This window comes from Mustela erminea, chromosome 15, assembly GCF_009829155.1.
Source record: "Mustela erminea isolate mMusErm1 chromosome 15, mMusErm1.Pri, whole genome shotgun sequence".
In the NCBI taxonomy this organism is placed as follows: Eukaryota; Metazoa; Chordata; class Mammalia; order Carnivora; family Mustelidae; genus Mustela; species Mustela erminea.
This window is the reverse complement of record NC_045628.1, coordinates 53,344,202-53,359,419: the sequence shown is the minus strand read 5'-3', so window position 1 is coordinate 53,359,419 and position 15,218 is coordinate 53,344,202. Positions and strand designations below refer to the sequence as shown.

Sequence of the window (15,218 nt, the reverse complement as noted above, 5' to 3'; positions counted from 1 at the left end):
TTGGTGTATGAGTACCTACTTGAGTCCCTGCTTTTAGTTCTTTTAGGTATATACCTAGAAGCGGCATTGCTGAACCATATTGTAATTCTGTGTTTAACTTTTTGAGGAGCTGTTAAACTGTTTTCCATAGAAGCAGCACCGTTTTGTATTCCCACCAGCAGTGTGTGGAGTGGTAACTCCTAGTACTTTTGATTTGCATTTCCCTGATGACTAATGAGATTAGGTATCTTTTGATGTGTTTATTGGCTGTTGTATGTCTTATTTGGAGAAATGCCTATTCAAGTTCTTGCTTGTGTTTCAATTGGGTTGTCTTTTTGTTGCTGAGTTATAGGAGTTCTTTAAATATTCTGGGTATGGGCGCCTGGATGGCTCAGTGGGTTGGGCGGCAGCCTTCGGCTTAGGTCATAATCTCAGGGTCCTGGGATCGAGTCCCGCATTGGGCTCTCTGCTCAGCGGGGAGCCTGCTTCCCTCTCTCTCTCCCTGCCTCTCTGTCTACTTCTGACCTCTGTCTGTCAAATAAACAAATAAAATCTTTAAAATATATATATATTTTTTTTTTCTGGATAATAACTGATTTTCAATCATGATTTGCAGATATTTTCTCCTATTCTGTAGATGTCTTTTCACTCTTCATACTATCCATTGATGCACAGAAGTTTTTAATTTTGAAAGTCTGATTTATCTTTTTATTATTGTTGCCTGTTTTTGGTGTTATATACCATAAATCTTTGCCAAGTCCAACATCATGAATTTTCTCTCTGTTTTGTTCTAATGTTATAGTTTTAGGTCTTACGTTTAGGTCTTTGATCCCTTGGTCCATTTTGAATCAATTTTTGTATACAGTGAAAAGTAAGGGTCCAACTTCAAATCATTTGCATGTGAATATCCAATTTTTCCAGCACCATATGTTGAAAAGTCTTTTCCTTGGCATCCTTGTCAAATATCAATTGACCATATATGCCAGAGTTTATTTCTGGGCTTTCTCTTCTATTCCCTTTGTCTGTCTGTCCTTATGTCAGTTCCACCCTGTTTTGATTGCTATAGCTTTGTGGTAAGTTTTAAAGTCAGGAAGTATGCAACCCCAACTTTGTTTTCTTTTCCAGGGTTGTTTTGGATATTCAGGGTTCCTTGAGTTTCTATTTGAATCTTGGGATAAGTTTTTCTATTTATGAAGAAAAGTGCTATTGAGATTTTGAGAGAGATTGTGCTGAATCTATAGATCACTTTGGATAATATTGTCATCTTAATATTAAGTCTTTCAATCTGTGAACATGAATGTCTTCTCAGATATTTGTCTTCTTTAATTTCAGTAATGTTTTATAGTTTTCAGTCCATGAGTCTTTTATCTTCTTGGTTAAATTTATTCCTAAGTATTTTTGAATAGATTATTTTTGTGAATGTACATGTTGTATATAGTATGAAAAAAGCGAACTTACAGTTGGTAATTTTACAGAGTAGAATTTTCTTGCATGTATTTGTTTGTAATGATACCTCCTAAGACATTTTTATCCTGCTAATTTATTGATTCTATATTTTAGTCTTTGGGTGGTTATGATATCTTTTTACTTCTAGTAGAGTCTCTGTTTCTATTCTTTGAACAATTTTTGAAGTGGATGTGATATTATTAACTTACATTTTAGGTTGTATTTTGCATTTTTTGTTTATTCTTTAATTAAGCTTTCTTATTGTTACTGATACTAAATATACTGAACATTAAGATTATTTTTATTTTTGAGAAATGACATTTAAACCAGTTACTTATTGTGACTTTGGGTTATAGAAAATGTTGGCAGTTCATATTTCAGAGTGTTGAGAAGATTCCTTTCTGTGCTGCTTTAGGTTACTTTGTGCCTATTGGTTGAATTGGCCAGAATTTAAATAAAATCTATGAAGAAGCATATGATCCAAGTTTATGAAATCATGAAGAAAATAAAGGTGATGAGATTAAAATAGTAGCCTTGGTTTTTAGATATAAACATGTAGAGAAAAGAAAATAAATTTCTACACTGTACAGGAGATGGCAAGTCTTGGAACCCACTGAAAATATATTTTGAAATGAGTTTCTATAAATTGACTGTAGACCTACTGGCTTTTTAAAGATTTTTTTTTTTTTTTTTTATCAGAGAGAGAGAGAGCGAACACAGGCAGACAGAGGCAGAGGGAGAAGCAGGCTCCCCACCAAGCAAGGAGCCCGATGCGGGACTTGATCCCAGGATGCTGGGATCAGGACCCGAGCCGAAGGCAGTTGCTCAACCAACTGAGCCACCCGGGCGTCCCCCTACTGGCTTTTTAAAGAGAATTAAGGAAATTGGGAGAGGGAGTTTATCTTAAACTTTAATGTATGGAAGATGCCATGAAGAATACCCTGCTGTCATACGGAATCACTCCTCTTGATGTCTTTGCAGAGATCAGAAAGCAGATGGTTAGCTCAGTGTGCTAGTTCATATGTCTCTGCCCTTACATAGCTCATGTTAGAAGTGATCTGAAGATGGCATTTTATCACTTTACCAAATGCTTAACTATCACCTTTCTAATTTCCAATGCAAATACTTTTCTACCAAATAAAGGGCCCAAATCATTAATTATTTGTCACATTAGTTATATTTTACTCTCTATTTTATATTCCACTTAAAGTCAAGGATAAATACAAGCCTAATCTATTTCCCAGGTGCTACTGCGTTCAACTCATATGGAGAAGACCTTCTGAGGATGATACTTCTTTTCTCTATAACTCCAACCTAATTTATTATTACTATTCTAATTTGTTTTTACTATCTTTCTAAAATTAGACACATTATTATTTTCTCCACATTAAAAAAAAAAACTGCCATTCTACTGAAAGCTGAAAATAATTTAGCTTTATAAATTTTTCCAGATAATACTATTTCTGTATTAGGTTTTTGTAGTCAGTTTATGGTGATTTGGTAGTGCTTAATTATCCTAAGATTATATGCTTGAACTGTGAAAACTATGGTCACCTCATTCTGCTATTCATTAAAAAGAAGAACCAAGCAAGAGAGTATATATGTATTCACCAATTCAAATCTCAGCTCTGCTGGAAAATTACCCAAAGTATCCTGCCAGCGAGAATGTTTTCTTTATATGTGAAAGAATTACTTTAAGAGACCAAGAACAGATTTCTTATATATTTTTGGAGAGTGACAGCAAGCTAATAAAAATACTATTTTAATGTTTTTTTGGGGGGGGTTGTTTGTTTTTTACTTTCTTGTTCAGTTTGTTGATTGATGCATAAACAAAGGTAGGAAAATTCTACCATTAAAGATTGGGGAAACTGGCACAGAGATAATTATGCAAATTAATTGCATATTCTGGAAACCCCTTTTCCAATTTTGCTTTTCTTCTAGAAATATCTAGAAGAAAAGTGGTTTCTGAAAGCATAGACTTCAGAAAAGGATAAAGAAATATAAAAATGTAGGTGAGGTTTGTTTCCCTCCCTCTCCATATAGATTCTCTCCTGAACTGGATCAAAGCATAAATTAGGCACTGTATGGTCATCTGCAGTTTTGTAAACTGTTAATCAGTTGGTTTTCATGATAGAAGCCAAGCTCCTGAGATCAAATATAAGACCCTTTTTTGTTCACATTTTCATATGTATTAGTAGAGCTCATTGATCTCTATGGGAGAGAGGAATTAATTTAATAGAATTAAAGATGGGTTTGGATTTTATAATAACATAATCTATATTAATGAAAAATTTCTGAACGTTTGAGCCAACATAGAGAATTTAGTGGGAATAAATAATCCAACATCTGTTTTCCTAGAAGATGTGAAGATTTCGCTGTTATTTGTACATGTATAAAGCTACACTTAATCTGTGGGTTTTGCTTTATTTTTAGACTTGGCTATTTTTAGAACTGGATTTCATATGAAGAAAAAGAAAAACAGAGCCTTAACACAAATTTGTGGCAGTACATAAAATAAGTTTTATAATAGGTTATAAAAATCTTAAATCACTTGGCTCAAGTGTTAGGTCAGATTCTTTTAACTGGTTATTCTTTTTTTAGTGTTGAAGCCAGTGATTTCATAGTACTGAAGAAATCCAAGTTATTATTCTTTTCCTTCACAACAGATAAGGGCGTGTTTCCAGATTTCTTTCCACACCATCATAAACAGCACCAGATCTGAGATATCTTTCTTTTGTTAAAGTACTAGTTGGGTAAAAGCCAAGTCAACTCCGATAAAAATTTTAAGAACAAATAAGTTCATGGCACTTTTAATGAAAATAATCACTATCTAAAACATACTGAAATGTTAGAGTCATTTTTAATTTTTAGCTAAGTTTTTCTTCCTATAGCTAAACTCAAACCAAATCCTTTTTTCTATCTTCCGTCTAATCTACAATCTCTACTTCTTCCTGTTTATCCAAATACAGTGGAAAGTATCCTCCTTTCATTCTCTGTCCTTTGTTGTTACTGCTCTATGTCTTGGATTTATTTACTCACTTCTTGTCTTTGCCTTGACTTTGTACTTTTCTCTCATCAAGATTTTAAGATAGCCGTATTCACTTAAATGGTTAATATTTAACCTTGAGGCTGACTTTCTACATGATTCCGTGTAGCTCCTCTTGTTTTCTTGATTCCTTATTTTGCTGCCATCTGTCATTCTTCCTGTCTTCTTTGTATTTTTTCTTTTCCCACCTACTAACCTTCATAAGGCTATCAGAGATTTTACTTACCTCAGCTCCTTCAAATTTCTTCTATTATAAAATTTATTTTTAAAGAACAATATATGTCATCATCACATAAGAACTTTAAAATGGTTGACTTGAGTAATCCTTTTCAACTCCCAGGATTACTAAGGCTCCTGTCTCATGTCTTCTTCAGATTCTTCTTTTTAATGATGTGGCTTTGTCTCCTACCTCCTTTGAATAGAATGTGCTTTGAAATTTATTGCAGTCCGTCAAGGTATAAAATTTAGTGCATGTAAACATTTAAAGATTACCAGAATAAAATTTCCCTTCTAATTTGAAGGGATGTTTTTATTCAATATGATTCCATATTTCTTGCCTGTAATGTCAGAGTCATGCTACAAGGACCAATAACTAAATGTTGTTTGCATAATTTCATAGATAAGTTATTGTGCATTATACTATTTATAACTACAAAATTATAAGTATTATACATCGTACAGAATAGTTACCTCAGTAAATTTCCTCAGGGTACTAATAAGCAGGAGGCAGTTGCACACACAGGGAATTTTACAAGTCAAATTGTAAAGCCACAAACTACAGCTGTACTCCACAAGCTACTTTAGAAATATATTTTATTGGAAACAGAGTATAAATGACAGATATCATTTGTCATAAATGACAGGTGTCAGATATCACCATTTTTGGAAAAGGCAACTCAAGATTATGCTCAGCTAATTTCAAAGTGGCCATTGTGTTTATTGCCTGTGTTTATTTATTACATTTCTTCATTTTAGAAATGAATAATGAATACAATTCATATACATCAAAATTGTTTTTAGGCACAGGTATCATTTCTTTCCTTAACTCGTTTTTAAGATTTTCACATAGTGCTTATGCTTTATTTTTATGTAAAAAATGCCACAAGCTTTATTATCCATGTTTTGCAGCTTCAAAGAAATGAAGTAATAACATCTCTAATTATTTGAATGCACACTTCATACCTCAAACACACGGGAAAGCTAGTTGTTTCATGCAGAAGTTATATAAAGAAGCAGTTTTAGAGTGCTAGCTAATTACTTCAATAAAAAGCCAGTCTCTTGTCATTTTAACAAGAAAAAATATCCATCAAACATATAATTTAAACAATAGGTTGAATCAGAAGATGTGGTAATATAATGGGAGGGTTCTGTGAACATTTCTAAAAACAGTCTGTGGCTGTTATTTAGAACTGAATATATACTCTCTTCTTCTGGAGATTTAATTCAGGATGTATTTAGAAAACAACTCATTTCTCTCCTCTAGTTAGCCTGAACAGCATGTTTATGCACATTCTGTTACTGTCTTCCTATTCCTTTTATGGGCAATTAAGGGCTTTTTTTTAAAGGAGAGCCAAACAAAGGGATGATATTACTCTATATCAGGGTTGATGACCTCTTTCTTTAATGGGCTGGATCATAAATATTTGGACTTTGTGGACCAAGTGGACCCTCTTGAAACAACTCAACTCTGCTCTTGCAGTAGTAAAGGAGCCACAGGCAATCCGTGACTAATGTATCTATGTTCTACCTTATCACAGTTTTGGTGTTTTTGTTTTTTTTTTTTAAATATTAAATTAGGGACATAAGCTGCTGCCTTCGGCTCAGGTCATGATCCCAGGGTCCTGGGATCGAGTCCCACATCAGACTCCTTGCTCAGCAGGGAGCCTGATTCTCTCTCCACCTCTGCTTGCTTGTGCGTGCTCTCTCTCATTCTCTCTCTCTCTGACAAATGAATGAATAAAATATTTTTTAAAAATATTAAATTAAATTTTTATTTATTTATTTGAGAGAGAGAGCAAACATGAGTGGGGGGGAGAGGCAGAGGGAGAAAGATGAGCAGACTTCCCACTGAGGAGGGATACACGGCTTGATCATGGGACCCTGAGATCATGACCTGAAGGAAGGTGGATGGATGCTTAACAGATTGAGCTACCCAGGCACCCCTTTGGTGTTTTGTTTTTAATTCAGGTTTTGGTTTTTGTTTTTTAATTGAGGTGCAATTCACGTATAGTAAAATCATACAGTAAAATTTGTGTATGTTGCAAATGACAGACACATTTGGTCGTATAACCACTACCACAATTGAGATAATGGGACAATTACATAAGCTTAAAAAATTCCCTTGTGCCTCTTTGTAGCCACTCCTCCCTGACATGGGTAACCACTGTTCGGTGTTCTCTCTCTATTTCGCCTTTTCTAGAATGGCATATAAATGGATTTAAACAGCCTTTTGAGTCTGGTTTCTTTCACTTACATAATGCATTTGAGATTCATCAGCACTGCTGCATGTTTCAGTAGTTTGTTCTCTTTAATTGCTGAGAACCCTATCACATTTTTCTAAAGATTTTACTTATTTATTTATTTGAGAGAGAGATAAAGATTGAGAGAATGAGTAGGGGGAGGGGTAGAGGGAGAAGCTGACTCTCCGCGGAGCAGGATGCCCATCGTGGGACCAGATCCCAGGACCTTGGGATCATGACCTGAGCTGAAGGTAGAAGCTTAACTGACTGAGCCACCCAGGTTCCCCCCTTATAACATTTTCATTGGTGTTTGTGTCAGTACTTCTGTGTGTTCCTGCTACCGTAGCTTTACTTCTGGGGCTCAGCCCTTCTCACCTCTGTTATCAACTCTAACTTTCTCGGCTTTCCACCCGTGTCAAGTCTGGGTTTTTCCCAATCTGTCGTTCCAACACTGAATTTTGTTCTTTCTAATTTTCCCCCTGCTTTAAGCCTTTGAATTACTTCTAATAATTTGGAAGCTAATATTCAAATTCTGTTGCTTAGCACACTGCTTTTTTTTTCCCCTGGCCCCTGCAAACCTTCCTTCGCTGGGTTTGAGGCTTCAGCCCGTGCAGCTAACATTCACCTTTTAACTCCAGCCATACAGAATGGTTTATGGTCTCCTGAGCGTGACTGGCTGTGTGAGGCAGCCATACTTTCTTGCTTTGTTCATGCTGTATGAACCTCCTTTTGTGGGCCAGTTTGCTTACTCTTCAGAGTTTAGCTCCACTGCTGCTATCTCTGCATTTTCTGGTAAGTCCCCAGTTTGATTTATATGTACTTCCTGTGTGTTTTACTGGATCTTAAATCTATGGTTCTGTACTATAATAATACTGTATTTCATGCAGGCCAGTATGCCATCAGTTGTAAGACATGCAATTATTTTGTGTTCTGCTAAGAAAGTCATGCAGCAAATAAAATTAGGACATGACTTTATCAATTAGCATTTTTATTTTATTCTTACTGAAAGAACTCTTTTAGACTTAATTTAGGTCATGTATCTCTTGTGCATGCAGAAAAAGGAAAATATAAATGCAGGAAATGGTGGAAACATTTTTAAAACTTCTTTACCTTCAGTCTGACTTTTCTAAAGCACTTTTTGGTTCAGCTATAAACGTGGTATATGTGTTTAACATACTATTCTCTGCATCTTCCATGCTTTATCAAGAACAGAGTGCTCTTCCATGATTTCCAGGATATTCTTCAAAGTTGCTGATAGTCATTTGGATTTTGATATTGGTCTTAACTTTAACAGAAGGGATTGACCGAAATGTTTTAAGGCAATAGCTATGACTCATATTCTTTTCCCAAGTGGTCTTTAATTTGTTAACCAAAACATGAATGGATTATAGTTTCCCCTTTTCACCACAAGTAGATATACAAAACCAGGTTCAGACATGGGCAGAGAATAATTAGCTGACCAGCAGCTGTATTAAGATTCTGTCCGTTGAAGGTGCATCCTGATTTAAAAAGTGTGTATCTTGAAATGGATGGAATTTAGCTATTTGTCTCTCCTATCATTTGCAAATTCCTTGGGGGTAGGACAATGTGCTGTTTGACAATATGTTCCTTTCATGTGCATATAGTAGATGTCAAGATGAAAAAGTAAAACTTAAAAATTCTATATCATCTGTGAATTTTATAATAGAAAGTGTAAACTAACTAAGGGCAGATACCTTTCCAAAAGTGATCTTTCTCATTCTTCCTCATTGTATTTACATATTATTCCCTCATATCTAACCAATGCCCTATATACAGATAATTGGTTTTATTCCCAATATTTTATAATCACACACGAAGTTGCAGTTAATAACCTTGTGCGTATGTGTTTTTCGTTATTAGAAGTGTATCTTTTTTTTTTTTAAGATTTTTATTTATTAATTTGAGAGGGAGAGAATGAGAGAGAGAGAGCATGAGAAGTGCAAGGGTCAGAGGGAGAAGCATACTTCCTGCTGAGCAGGGAGCCTGATGCGGGACTTGATCCCGGGACTCCAGGATCATGACCTGAGCTGAAGGCAGTCACTTAACCAACTGAGCCACCCAGGTATCCTTAGAAGTGTATCTTCAGGATTAATTCCTGCCACCCAGGTATCCCTAGAAGTGTATCTTCAGGATTAATTCCTGTAAGTGGAATTGTGAGGTCAATAGATAAATGCATGGGTAGTTTTGTTAGGAATTGCCAAATCTGCCTCTATAAATATGATACCATTTTGCTTTCCCATCAACAATGCCGACAGACAGGGCTACCAAGCTTTTTAATAGTTGCAAGTTTGATACTTCAAAATGGTATTAAGGAGTAGTTTTAATTTGTATTTCTTATATTAGGAGAGAATTGAAAATCATTTTTCTTTCTTTCTATTTTTAGACTTACTTTATTTATTTGTCAGAGAGAGAGTGAGAGAGAGAGAGTGAGAGCACACAAGCAGGGGGAGCAGCAGGCAGAGGGAGAAGCAGGCTCCCCACTGAGCAGGGAGCCTGATGTGGGACTCGATCCCAAACCCTGGGATCATGACCTGAGCCGAAGGCAGACACTTAACCGACTAAGCCACCCAGTGTATCTCTGAAAATCATTTCTAATTTTAAGGGACATTATATCATGTCTTTTCTTACTAAATTACCTATTCTTTTTTTTTTTTTTTTGCCCATTTTTCTATTGAGTGGCCTTTTTTCCTTTCTGTTTTTGAATTATTAATGTGTTAGCCATTTTGCTTTTTGCCTGTGATATATGCTACATGTATTTTCTCTCAGTGTCACTTGCTCTTTGGCTTTATTTTTCTTTGCCTCATAATAGTTTTATTAATATTTTGTTCTATTGCATCTAGGTTTTGAGTCATGGGTAGAAAGTCTTTCCTTATACCCAGGTTATGAAGGAATTCATCCTTGACTTTTTCAGCTTCTAGATTGGACTCCAGTCCTCACACATAATGCCTTCTGTTTTAGAGCCAGCAGCAGAGCACTGAGTCCTTCTCAGGCTGCCCTCTCTCCCTCTAACCCCAGCTGGGAAAGGTCCTGCAGCTTCACGGACTCATGTCATAAGATTGGACCCACATGCATAATCAAGGATGATCTCCTCTCCTCAAGGCGCTTCATTTAGACATATCTGCAAAGTTCCATTTGTCATGTGGACTAACATATTCACAGACTATCAGACATCTTTGTGTAGGGACATTATTCTGCCTACCACCCTGACCATTTTAGAAGATCGCATCACTGAAGGTATTGCCATTCATGGTATTTGAGTTACGAATATAGCACACTTACATCAGCCGATAAGAGTTTTCATATCTATAGTGATTCTCTCTAGCTATAAGCACCCAACTTCAACATTATATTTTTTGGTGTAGTTGTGACCGTTTATTGATTGAAGTTATATAGTATTTTATAACAAGTTATTTTCCTTGTACTAAAGGTTAGGCATTGTCCTGTATTTTTATTTGAAATTATGTGTGGAGGTGCATTGTATTGCCTGTGGATTTTTTCAAGCTTATAAAGCAAATGTTTGAAGGTATTGTTTGTAAAATAGGGATATTAGGCCCAACAGAATTGAGAACCAGTGGGCTAGACCACAGCACCATGCTTTGGTAAGAAGTAGATATTCACGGAAATATGCAGCATCTTAGCGGCTTAGGAAACCTAAAAATATTTTAAGTGGAATGGCTTTTATTTTTATGTATGTCAGGGATAGGTGTGATTTTTCAGACATTGTTCTCATTCTCCCCATAAAAACATTTAAGAGCTTTTCTATTTATAGTGTTCTATAATGTAGAAAAAATGAGACAATTATTTAGATCAACCTGATTTCTGAGAACAAGTTCTTATAGAATAAAGCAGGAGACTCTATTTTGAGACAAATTCATTTCAGTTCTAGAATTATAATTTTCTATGTATTTCTGTGTTTTTCCAAAATAAAGTTTTGTGATGATATAATAATCTCTTTCTGTAGCCTCTTTGAAGTGATCAAAGTGATTTACCAAAAGTTAACGAAGTAGTTACTCTAAAATATTCCAGTAAAGTGGAATTTCCTGACTTTCAAAATTAAGGATGAGAAAGGTTAAGTGCTAGAGTTTATACCTCAAATTACCCAAAGCTTGTACAATAGTTTCTAGCTTATTCATTTTCAAGCCTTTTTTTTTTTTTTTTTTTTTTTTTGCCTTCTAGCTTGTACATCTTTAAAAACAATAAGCAGCAGACAATGAGGCTCACTCTGAGATAAGAGGGAGCTGGGTTGAGGCCCTACACTACCATCTGTTTTTATTTGGAATGCTTTCCCTCACATTAGCTTGATTTGCTTTGGCATGCCAGTGTTGTCACATCAGTTTGTTTTTCAGTATCGGTCTGTTTTTCTACTTGCTAGCTTTTTAAAAACAACATAATGGAATGGAGGAATTTCAAAAAATCAATGGTTGTCTTCAGCTGATAGAACTCCATGTCAACCTTGTGTTATTTTTATAACCGAAACTTTGTAAAATGCATCTTAGGTTCTCATTTTGACAGAGACACAGTCAAAAGTTGTACAAAGTTATGTATTGAAAAGGCAAGATATTAGGTGGTTTAACTCGATAGTCCTTTCAACTTATATATTGTAAAAAATGCAAAGTACACATTAAAGTTTAACTGTGCAATTGTAGAGGTTCATTTAGAAGGAAGAGTCTTATGTTACACAAATCTGCCATTTAAAAGGCCATAGGTTTTATATTTGCTTTTTAAAAAATATCAAAATTTGATGTTCCATCTTTTATAATTTTTTTGAACTATGCACTGGACTCCTTATTTAATTGAAACCGTGTACTTCTTAAGTAGTAGACAAAATCTTTTGTGTTATCTTAACAAATTTAGTTATCATGAGGTATTTATTAGATTTGTAACAACACAGTAGGAGGCCTCTAGGAATGTGTATAAAAATAAACATTACAATAAAACCAAATCCATTAGTCCAGGGAAGAAAACAAGTGACCAAGGAATCCTACCAAATAAGGAACTCTAGCCTGAAAGGTATTTCATTTACCATCCTTGGTGATCCAAAAACATGGGATCTGTAAGCTTGAGGGAAGGATTTGCAAATTTGGGGATTCTCTGTGGAGTACCTCCGAATTTAAGGACACTGTGTAATGAAATCCAGCACTGTTGGTAAGAACACGTCGTTACATCTCTGTTAGTATTTTTGTTTTAAATGTACTTTGCAGTAATTTTGATTAGGGTCCTGGGGCAATTTTTTTCCTTTTTAATTTTTTTATTTGAGTATAGTTGACACAATGTTACATAGTTTCAGGTGTACAACATAGTGATTCAACTTTTCTACGTGTTATGCTATGTTCAGCACAAGTATAATTGCCATCTGTCACCCTACAATACTATTACAACATCACTGACTATATTCCCTATGGTACTACTAATTTCTGGGTATTTATTTTGTATCCTGCAACTTTACTGAATTCATTTATCACTTCTAATAGTTTTCTGGTGAAGTCTTTTGGGTTTTCTATATATAGGATCATTTTATCTGCAGATAATGACAGTTTAACTTCTTTATCAATATGGATGCCTCTTACTTCTTTTTCTTGTCCGAGTGCTATCTATGGCTTCAACTTCCAGTACTATGCTGAATGAAAATGGTGAGAGTGGGAATCTTTGTCTTGTTCCCAATCTTAGAGGAAAGCTCTCAGTTTTTCACCATTGAGCACAATGTTTGCGGTGAGTTTTTCATATATGGTCTTTATTACATTGAGGTATATTCCCTCTAAGCCTACTTTTTTGAGAGTTTTTTTTATCATGAACAAAGGTTGAATTTTGTCAAATGCTTTTTCTGTATCTATTGAGATGATCATAATTTTTATCCTTCATTTTGTTAATGTGGTGTATCATGTGGATTGATTTGTAAATATTAAACTATCCTTGCATCCTTGGAATAAATTCCACTTGATCACTATAAGTGATCCATTGAATGTATTGTTGGATATTGGCCTGTGGTTTTCCCTTTTGTGGTATCTTTGTCTGGTTTTGGTATCAGGGTAATTTTCACATCATAGAATGTATTTAGAAGCTTTCCTTCCTCTTCCATTTTTCAGAATAGTTTGAGAAGGATGGGTACTAACTCTTCTTCAAACGTTTGGTAAAATTCACCTATGAATACATCTAGTCCTAGATTATTACTTTTTGGTAGCTCTTTGATAACAAGTCCAATTTTGTTACTAGTAATTGGTCTGTTCAGATTTTCTACTTCTTCCTGATTCAGTTTTGCAAGATTGTGTTTCTAAGAATTTATTCATTTCTTCTGTGTTGTCCAATTTGTTGGCATATAGTTTTTCATCGTATTCTACTATAATCCTTTCTGTGGTGTCAGTTATTACTTCTCTTTTTATTTGGGTTCTTTCTCTTTTTTTTCTTGATGAGTATGGCTAAGGGTTTCATTGATTGATTGATTTTTGGTCTCTGTGTCATTTGTTTCTGATCTGATTATTATTATCTTTCCTTCTACTCACCATGGGTTGGTTTGTTCTTCTTTTTCTAGTTCATTTAGGTGTGAAAAGTTATATTGTTTATTTGAACTTTTTCTTGTTCCTTGAGATAAGTCCATATTGCTATATATTTACCTCTTAGGACTGTTTTTGCAATTTTGGACCATTGTATGTATGTCATTTGTCTCCATGTATTTTTTTTTTTAGCTCTTCTTTTATTTCTTCATTGATCCATTGGTTATTTAATATTTTCTAGCCTCCACATGTTTGTATTTTTTTCAGTTTTTTTTCTTGTGATTGATTTCTAGTCTCCTACCATTGTAGTCAGAAAAGATGCATGGTATGGTTTCATTATTGAGACTTGTTTTGTGGCCTAACATGTGATCTGTTCTGGAGAATGTCACATGTGCTCTTGAAAGGAATGTGTCATCTGTTGTTTTGGGTGGAACATTCTGTATGTATCTGTTAAGCTCATTTGGTCTAATGTGTCATTCAAAGACACTGTTTCCTTATTGACTTTCCTTACATCCATTGATGTAAGTTGGGTGTCAAGTCCCCTATTATTATTGTATTGCCATTAATTTCTCCCTCTGTATTCAGTAATATTTGTTTGATGTATTCAGGTCCTCCAGTGTTGGGTGCAGAGATATTTACAATGTTATATCCTCTTGTTGGAGTGATCCCTTTATCATTTTGTAATGCCCTTCTTTATCTCTTGTTACAGTCTTTGTTTTAAAATCTGTTTTGTCTAAGTATTGCTACCCTGGCTTTATTTTTATTTTCTTTCATATCCATTTGCATGGTAAATGTTTTATTTCATTTTGTATGTTTCTTCATGTCTGAGGTGAGTTTCCTATAGAAAGTATATAGATAGGTCTTTTTTTTTTTTTTAATCTGTTATGTCACACTGTGTCTTTTGATTGGAGCATTTAGGCCATTTATGTTTAAAGTAGTTATTGATAAGTGTGTACTTATTTCCATTTTGTTCATAGTTTTCTGGTCATTTTTGTAGTTCTCTGTTCCTTTCTTGCACTCTTTCTTTGTGATTGATGAATTTCTATAGTATGGTGTTTGGATTTCTTATTTACTTATTTATTTATTTTGGTATATATTATACTTTTGGGTTTATGGTTACCATGAGGTTCATTTATAACATCCTAAATATATAGCAGTCTATGTTAAGTAGATAGACACAAGCTCAAATACATTTAAAAAACCCCTTTTTTATTCCTTCCTCCATGTTTCATGTATTTGCTGTTATACTTTATGTCTTTTATTCATAATATTCTTATGAAAATTAATTATGGCCACTTATTTTACACCTTTAAGTCCTTAGAGCAATCTTTTAAGGGTCCTCAGGATTTTGTAGTTATCGAAGATCATGGCAAGAATGAGTTTGCTAGAGGTTAATGAGATTAGTGGTGATGTTATATATCTATATTCTTTTTATGAGGAGTATGTCAAAAAACAAAAGAAAGAAGGATATAATTTAGATTTGATTTTGAAATTCACAATCTTTGTATGTACAGTGTATTTTGCAAACATTTTATTCTTGGAAATAAAAAGTAAATACATCTCTCAGCTTTATTGTCTAGTTGCCTTTGGTGATTCTGAAATGCTTTGATTTTCTATTTTTACCCTGTTAAAAAAATACAACTACTCAGGATCCAAACCACTTTCTGAATGTGTAGAACTTTATTGCTGATTTACAAGCCATCTTGTAGGAGAAATAGGACTTTCTGAGGTATTTGAAATGAAAGCCATTTAACAAAATCATAGAGACAGTCAAAAAGG

The 15,218-nt window shown here is 34.5% G+C and overlaps 1 protein-coding gene across 2 annotated transcripts in view; it reads left to right on the top strand.

Annotated features, from left to right (window-relative positions):
* VWA8 (von Willebrand factor A domain containing 8) overlaps nucleotides 1-15,218 on the top strand; it is a 322,073-nt gene that overhangs the window by 78,783 nt on the left and 228,072 nt on the right. The gene's annotated exons all lie outside the window — the stretch shown is intronic.